Here is an 8,407-nt window from a genome sequence, read left to right on the forward strand (position 1 = left end):
AGCCCTCCCTGCAGGTCCTCCCTCGCAGGCTGACTGTCACTGCTTCTCCCAGAGCAGACCTCTTTATATGTCCCTCTTCTTCCAAGTTCTGGAAGCTGTTCCCTCCCCTCCTCCAACAGAGCCTAGGGATGCAGTTACTAGCCCTAGGGCGCCATCTGAGATTATTTCCCTACAGGGGACCCAAACCTTTGTAAACTGTTCGTCCATTGTATCAGTTTCCCATTGCTGCAGAGACAAACCATCACAAACCAAGTAGCTTAAAACAACAATTCATTCTTTCACAGTTCCAGGGGCCAGAGGCCCTAAATCAGCATCGCTGGGCGGCAAGCAAGGTGTCGACAGGCTGCTCACCCTCCGGAGGCTCCAGGGAAGAATCCATCCCTTGCCTCTTCCAGCTCCTGGCGGCCGCGGGTGCTCCTGGGGTCACGGCTGCACGAATCCAGTATCCACCTCCAGGATCAGGCTCCTCCTCTTCTGTCTGTGGTCAAATCTCCCCCACCTCTCTCTTATAAGGACCCTTATGACCGCACTCAGGACAGCCAAGGGTGATCTCCCATCTCGAGAGCCTTAGTCCTGGCCACAGAGGCAGCCCTTTCAGGTTCCAGGGACTAAGACGCGATTATCTTCGCGGAGCGTTATTCAGCCTCCCACATTCATTTAACCTTCCCCAGATCATCCTAATTTGAGGATGCTGTCTGCCTCCTGCTAGGACCTGACTGATACAGCCTGGCTCAGAGTATCTGAGAGAGTGCCGATTCAAGCCACATGAATATGTTAATTTGGTAACTTGTGCGCGGCTTTCAAAACCATTTATATGTTAATAACCCCCAGGTCTACATCTCTGGTCCATTCCTGTCCTCTGAGTTCCAAGAGCGTATATTTTACTGAATATCTGACAGTACCTTTTGGATGTTTCCATTTCTGTTTTGTTCCAGAGGCACCTCAAGCTTTTTAGGGCAAACCTGTCTCGTCTCTTTTTGTATTTCCCACCTGCTCCTTCCCTGTCTTCATCACCAGGCACTAGTTCACTCCAGCTGGAGGCTTGGAAGTCAGCCTGTTACCGGAGAGCAGCTTCTTATCTCAAGCAGGAGGGAATTCAAGAGCGAGCCGCAGTAAAGGGAAAGCAGGTTTACTGAGAGACACACTCCATAGACAGCACGCGGTCCGTCTCAGAAGGGAGAGCGGCCGGGAGGTGCCGGGGTGGTCAGTTTACATGGGCTGGGTAATTTCATTTGCTAACAAGTGGGAGAATTATTGTAACTATTTTGGGGAAGGGGCAAGATTTCCAGGAATTGGGCCCCCGCCCACTTTTGGCCTTTTATGATTGGCCTCAGAACTGTCATGGCACCTATGGGTGTGCCTTTTAGCAGCTGATGCATTACAGTGAGTGTCTAATGAGGCTCAAGGTCTACTGGAAGTCGAATCTTCTGCCATCTTGGTTTTAGTTGGCTCTACCCAGTTCATGTTATATTCTCAGCTGTTCTGTCATTCTTTTGATGTTTGTGCCCTGTCCCCTACTTCCTTTCTCAACCCTGTCATCTCTGTATCTCTACAACCTCCTCCTCACCCAACAAACCACTCAGTGCTGTGTCCTTGTGGGTGCTGCCTCCAGCCATGCCCCCACAGGTTCCACTCCACAACGGTCGGCAATCTTTTCTGTTCTCCCCACTCTGCCGACTAGTCCAAGCACCACCTCGCTCACCTGGACCACAGCAATGACCTCCGGCTTCCGCTCCTGTCTCTCCTCTCTGGTCCCCTCCATACAAGTACCCAGAGGTCACTTTTACACACGTAGGTTGGGTCACACCCCTGCCCCACCTAAAGTCTGTCAATTCCTTTCAACTGCATCCCTGCCTTCACCCAGCACTTTTTGCTGGGCTCTTTCCCACCTCGCCCTTCTCATTGACATCCCTGTGCCTGGAATGATCTTTCCCCAACTCTTCACATGTCTGGACTGTTTAGTCTTGATTACCCAGTGCTCAGCACAGTTCTCAACTCAGAAGGAAGCTGGCAACCCCACTTCCTGATGGGATTAGCCGCAGAGCCATCTTGCAAAGGGTGAGGACACCAGGAGGGGGAAGGACTGTGGCCATTGGTGGAATCTCCCACATAGTGGACCAGAGTGGAAACAGGCTGACCCAGGGAAACGATCTCTCCAGAAACAGAAGAATCTTCCAGGTCCTGACTTCATCCTGAGCTGGCCGTCGGTGCCTCGTGGGTCCCCACAAGAGATGACCGGGCTGCTCTTCCTGGGATGGGAGGCCCCCAGCCCGCGGGGAAGGCTCTATCCACCTTGTGTCCCTGTGTGTCCCTGCTCAAGGTCACTGGAGGGGTCTGACTAGCAAAGTGTCGCTCCACCATCGTCATCAGTTGAGCATCATGGGACCATTTGTCCAGTGTCCTTAGCTTGGTGGTCAGGTCCGTCTGCATCCCTCTAGAGGCGGTGATTGACACCTGAAGGAGGAAGTTCAGATTCCTGCTGAATGTCAGAAAAGGATCTGGGAGGAGTCACAGAACAAAAATATCTGCGTGGGCAACGCAGAGGTGGCCGCATAGCAGCGAGACAGTGCGGGAGCAACTTTAAAGCTCTCGTGCTGAGAAGCCACGGCCGGAAGCAGTTGCTGAACCCACGCTGAAATGTCTAAGGCGCGCCCTTAGGCAGCAGGGCATAGGCTCCCGGGGGTGAGGCGCTGGAGGAGCCCATGCCTGCCAGGGGCGGGGGTGTCGGTGGCGGGAGGGTCACCCGCACTCCCCTACCCAGCCGTCACCAAGGCCAGGCATAAGTCATGGGGCTTTTCCCCTGCGGTCGCTAGATGTCACTGCAGGAAAAAGTCTGACCAGAGAACAGATGCTAGGGCAAAAGATATTAATGTTTTGAAGGCTAAGGCAGAGGTTGCCTCGGTAGCAGGCAGCACGTGAGAGCACTTCCTTCTTTGTGAGCAGCGTGTGGCTTCTGAGCACTGCTGCAGTCAGTGCCCCAGGCAGAAGACGCTGCCCGGAGGCCAAGCCCATGTTGGGGGGACTGAATGGAACAGCACTGGGGTGAGGGGTGGGGACCCAAAGGTGGGGGAGAGAAGGAGGAAAGGGGGAGAGGAGACAGACGGACAGACAGAGGGCATCCTGCACGGTGTGAGCACTCAGGACCCGTGTTGATTCCAGGCCTTTATTCCAAAGACTTACAACCAGAAGGACGTTTCTTCCCTCCGGGTGTCCATGACCCTAATGAAGACAATAGAGGTGCGCTTTACCGGCACATCCTGAGGCGCGGAGCTCAGGAGGCCAAGCCGGCACCCCCAGGTGACTTCTCCTCCGGGACCAAGCCACAGACGGGGCGAGGAGGGGGGCGCGTGGAGGCGGGGGCGGCAGGAGGCGTCCAGCTTCCCCTGCTTCCCACTTTCTCTCCGCGCCTCTGTGAGGAGACACATTCTGCCTCCAGATGTGGAGGTGGGAGGATGGGAGGGAAGATGGGAGGCGGGGGCTGAGCATTTTAACCTTCCGGGAGGATCTTGGGATGTTAAGTACTGACTGATGGCCAGCAGGGAAAGATGTAGACAGATTTCACACGGGCAAGGCCCTCAGCAAAGTGGTGACGAGGTGAGCTCCTTGCCCCTCCTTCTTCCCTTGGCCCTCCCTCCCCCTCTCCTAAAGTGCCCATGTCCTTGAACTTCCCTCTGGCTTTTTAAAATGTCTGCTGTACACCAAGCTTCCTGCCTTCACCAGAGCTGGTTCCTGGAGCCCTGGGGAACTTTTGATGTTGGAATAAATCAGCTCACGAGAGCCCAGAAGGGCAGCCCTTCAGAGGATGTTAGTGGTTTAAAGGGTGGTTTCTTATCCAAATGCCCGTTACCTAGTGCACGCAAGGGAGAGGATGGAGAATTCTAGACTGGACTCCACCCAGAGCTTCAAAACCAAGATCTTCACTTCGGCAAGGCCCTGGGCAGGGGGGGGCCATGAAGCCCCAAGTGCATTGGGATAGGTGGGCCAGGCTGAGGAGGTCGTGGCCCCCAGCCTCCGGTATAGCAGGCGCCAGAAACACCTCCACCAAGGAGAGGCTGGTGTCTCCTGGGTGATGCTCGAGGGGCTGCCAGAGGAAACAGCACCCCGGGAGAGCAGGACAAAGTGCAAAAGGCAAGAGAGATGATCCCAAGGTCAAAGTCCAGCCTGTGCAGCCAGGACTCCATCACACCACGGCCACACGGGAGCAGGAGCCCCGGGCCGTGGCCTCCGTGAGGGGCTGGAGGGGTTGGCATCAGACAGCAGTTCCTTGGGGCGGAGGGGGCGGCGCCCCGGAGCCGCTCAGCCAGCCCCTGGGGGCGGGGCCTTAGGACCAGCTGCCCTCCCCCAGGGGGCCTGCTGCCTCTGTCTGTGTGTTTGTGTTTTCATTCTCCTGCAAAAAGAAAACAAAAAAAATTTGTTATTTGTATTATTTAAAAAGCACAAAAGCCTTATTTGAGCATGTTTTGCACATGTTTTGCACAAGCTGGTTTCCACACTATTCTGAGCATTTGCTTTTCTCCTGCTTTAATTATTACTAAAGGTCTGTTAGATCTCTGAGCCAAATCATGCACATGGCTGCTTGTGACGACCACGCGTCTCAGGCTTTGTTTCAGACACGCACACCTGATGGGAACACAGAGCGCGCTCCCGGGAGAGGCCTCCAGCCTGGCTGTCAGGGGACCGCGTCCTGCAGCGTCAGGCCCCGCGCGCCAGCTGTCCGGGTTCAGGGGCCCTGGAAGGAGGACCCTGCGGAGCTGGCCCCACCCCACCCGTGGGCTTGGGCTCTGCTGACTCGGACTGCAGCCCAGCCACCAGGACCCCGCAGCCCGGCCTGGGGCAGAGCTCTCATTCCAGTTTCACCTGTTTTTCAGGCTTGCTCATCCGAGTGTCTGGCCCAGCCCACCTCTGGAACCCCAGCACTCAGAGCCCTTGGCACAGAAAAGGCACTCGATAAATTGTTGACTGAGTCAATGACCGAATTCATGGGCCACGTCATCTATTTCTGGGTGTCCTTTCCAGCACCCTGCCGGCCACGGGTAGACAGTTTCTAACAGGTTGATTAACTGATGGATTGATTCTCCTTCAAGGTGTGGGAAGGGCCTTGTCTCTCCCATTCATCCACTCATTCTCCACAAACACACGAAGCATCGACGCTGTCTGCTTTCTGGGGTTACAAAGATGAGCACGGCAGAGACCAGCCCTTTACCATCTTGCGAATCAGTAAGAGAGGGAGGCGTGTGCTGGGAGCAGCCCGGCTGTCGCCTGCTTTCTGCTCATGGGAAGGTCTCCCCTTGGGCCCCGCGTCCCTGGGAGCCCCGTGTGCACACAGAACACGTCTGCTTCCAGAGGGGAGCGCGTGGCAGGAGCAGTCCAGCCACCGCACTGTTGCTTCTGGCACCAAGGTTCCTCCGTGGCTCGGGACCCGTCCGAACCCCTTTGGGGGGCACAACAGATGTTGGTTTTGCTGGCCTCGGGGTTCTGCAGGTGTGGAGGTGAAGGTTCCCCGGGATGCTCAGTCCCCCGCGGCCTGGAGTGGTGTGATGTGTGCTCCCCAGTGTGTCACAGCAGCTGTGCCAGGGTCCTGGTCTGTTCCAGGCTATAATGACTGTCATGGGCTGAACTGTGTTCCCTAAAATTCATGTGTTGAAGCCCCAGTACCTCAGAATGTGACTTCATTTGGAGAGAAGACCTTTGCAGATAGAATTAGTTAAGATGAGCTCATACTGTAGTAGGGTGGGCCTAACCCAATAGGACTGGTGTCCTTGTGAAAAAGGAAGACTCTGGGCTCAGAGACAGACTTGCCTAGAAGGAAGACGATGTGAAGGGACGCAGGGAGAAGGCAGCACTTTACAAGTCAAGGAGAGGCGCCTGGGACGGCCCCTTCCTCACAGCCCTGGGGAGGAACCAACCCTGGTGACCCCTGGCCCTGGGCTTCCAGCCTCCAGGCTGTGGACGATACATTTCTGTCACTTAAGCTCCAGATGCGGTGAGATGTCAGGGCAGCCCCGGGGGACGAGGGCGGGACAGAGAACCCCAGGGCCACGCGCAGCCCCCCTCCGCCAGGACGCTGGTTCGGAGGGGGGGCGTCCCTATCAGCCCACACCCAGGGTGCTGTTCTCAGAGCCCCCACTCCCACTGACAGCCGCGACTTGGTTATCAGGTCCCGCTCCTCCTGCCTGGCTCCTCTCCTCACAGGGAAGCCTCTCCCCAGGGCCCTTTGGTCTCCCTCCACCTACCGGTCCCCAGAGAGAAGCCAGGCACCTTGCCCCATCAGTGGCAGTGAGTCTGCCCCTAGCAGGGGGAACAGCATGAGGCTTTTCCGGGATGGCCCTCAGCCCCTGTGCAAAGGCCACATCCCCTGACCAGCTGGCTCCCACATGCAGGCCCCGGGGGACCAGGCAGAGGCAGGTGGCTCAAACTAAGGGTCCCAGGTGCATGAGGAAAAGCCACACTCAGAACAGAAGCACAGGCTGTGCACAGGCTCAGAGCAGGGACTGAGGCCGGGCCTCACGGAGGAGGATGCCCTGCAGAAGGGGGGTCTGCGGGGGCTCTGGACGAGGCAGGAGTGGACCTTCATGCAGAAAGAGCAGCTCACGCAGGGTTTAAGAGTGGCTCAGGGATCAGGCCTTACAGAGGCTTTAAAGGAGGAGGGGGCGCAGGCTGGATGGGTGCAGACCCTGCCCTAGCTGAGAGCAGGGACCGCACGGGACGGATGGCGGATGCGACACCATCAGATGGCACTTCTGAAGGAACAGCTGGCAATCGTCTGGGAGCACCCGGCATAGCTTCAGGCCTTCCCCGCTTCCCTTTGCTCGGACGTATTTCTCCTTCTCACGCACGTGCGTGAGCACGCACACACGGACACCACGCACACACACTCCCCCCAACGCTATTTACACTGCATAGTCTCACACACACACCACATACACTCTACTCACATACTGTGGCACACACACACTATACACATCACACACCACACACTCTTTCCCTCGCCTCCCGCCTAACAAGCACTTCCTAATGTTAGCACAAGAGTCACACCTTAGGAAAAGCTCTTTGAGGTTTAGAATGATCAAGGCAAAGATGTTCACCTCGCTGAGTTTTAGCCTCCTCTCCTGTGAAATGGCATGAGTGTTCCTGCTGTGTTCACCTATCTGGCTGTTATAAGGATGAAATTAGATTTTGATATTGGACAGTGCTCTGTACTGTGGCACAAAAGTAAGGGGTGCCAGTGAGGATGATGGTGATGGCTACGATGTTGACAATGATGGTGCAGGTGGTGGTGATGGCGCTGATGGTGATGACGGTGGTGGTGATGGTGATGGTGCTGTTCACAGTGATGATGGTGGTGCTGATGTTGATGGTGATGATGGTGGTGGTGATGATGATGGTGATGGTGCTGATGGCGATGGTGCTGATGGTGAGGATGGTGAGGGTGGTGGTGGTGAAAGAGATGCTGGTGACAATAACTGTGGTAGTGATGGCGGTGGTGGTAGTGATCATGGTGGTGGCCATGGTGATGATAGTAGAGGTGATGACTGTGATGGTGGTGGTGAGTGGTGATGACAGTGATGGTAGTCATGATGATGATGGTGACAATGATGGTGATGATGGTGATGTAGACAACCAGTGAATCCTACCACCCAGCCTATTGGATCTCTTGGCTGGGTAACCATCTTATGCTGCCCTTCATACCACAGCCAAGAAGGGACTGGTTGGTAAATGTGGAAAGAGCAACTCTGTTCCCCAGATACTTAAGTGCATCAGAGCATGGAGGCCCACTGCTCACGCACCCTGTGTCTCTCATTCAGGAGCTTGTGTCTGGCACTTGAAGGAAGAGTGAAGACTGCCTTGGCTCCATCTGCCTGCTTGTCCTCTGTGCTTCTGCAGGAAGTCCCCAGCTTGGTGGACTCGAGGGGAGAGCACCATCGGTCTCCCACCATGGTGGGCCAGGCCAAGCTAAGCTGCTTCTTGCAGCCCTGTGCAACCAGTTTGTGGTGTGCTCCCCAGTGGGAAACTCCATCTAGCCAACGGAAGTGGAAACTCTGTGCTCATTCTTCCCAATTAGACAGCAGTCAGCAGTCCTCTGTCTTAGTCATATCCTTTTACCTCTGTCCTAAAAATCTGAGACTTGAGACAAGAAAAACGCTGTCACTTGATCCCCAAGGGCCCCTTAAGGCAAATTCTCAAGGCCTTGGGACCTTATTCAGCAACTTGACTTTCCCAAGGGCATTGGATCTTTTAAAGGTTATCACTTGTAAACTGAATATTTTTGGTTTACTGTAACAATAGTGAACTTCTGCAATATTTCACATAACCTGTTTTCTAAGACAGGTTCAGTCCAAGGAGGAGAATTAGGAACACATGCCCATGGCCCAAAATGAGCCTCAGTTAAGGCAAACAAATCTGTTGC

The sequence above is a fragment of the Camelus ferus genome, chromosome 5 (assembly GCF_009834535.1).
Source record: "Camelus ferus isolate YT-003-E chromosome 5, BCGSAC_Cfer_1.0, whole genome shotgun sequence".
Classification (NCBI taxonomy): Eukaryota; Metazoa; Chordata; class Mammalia; order Artiodactyla; family Camelidae; genus Camelus; species Camelus ferus.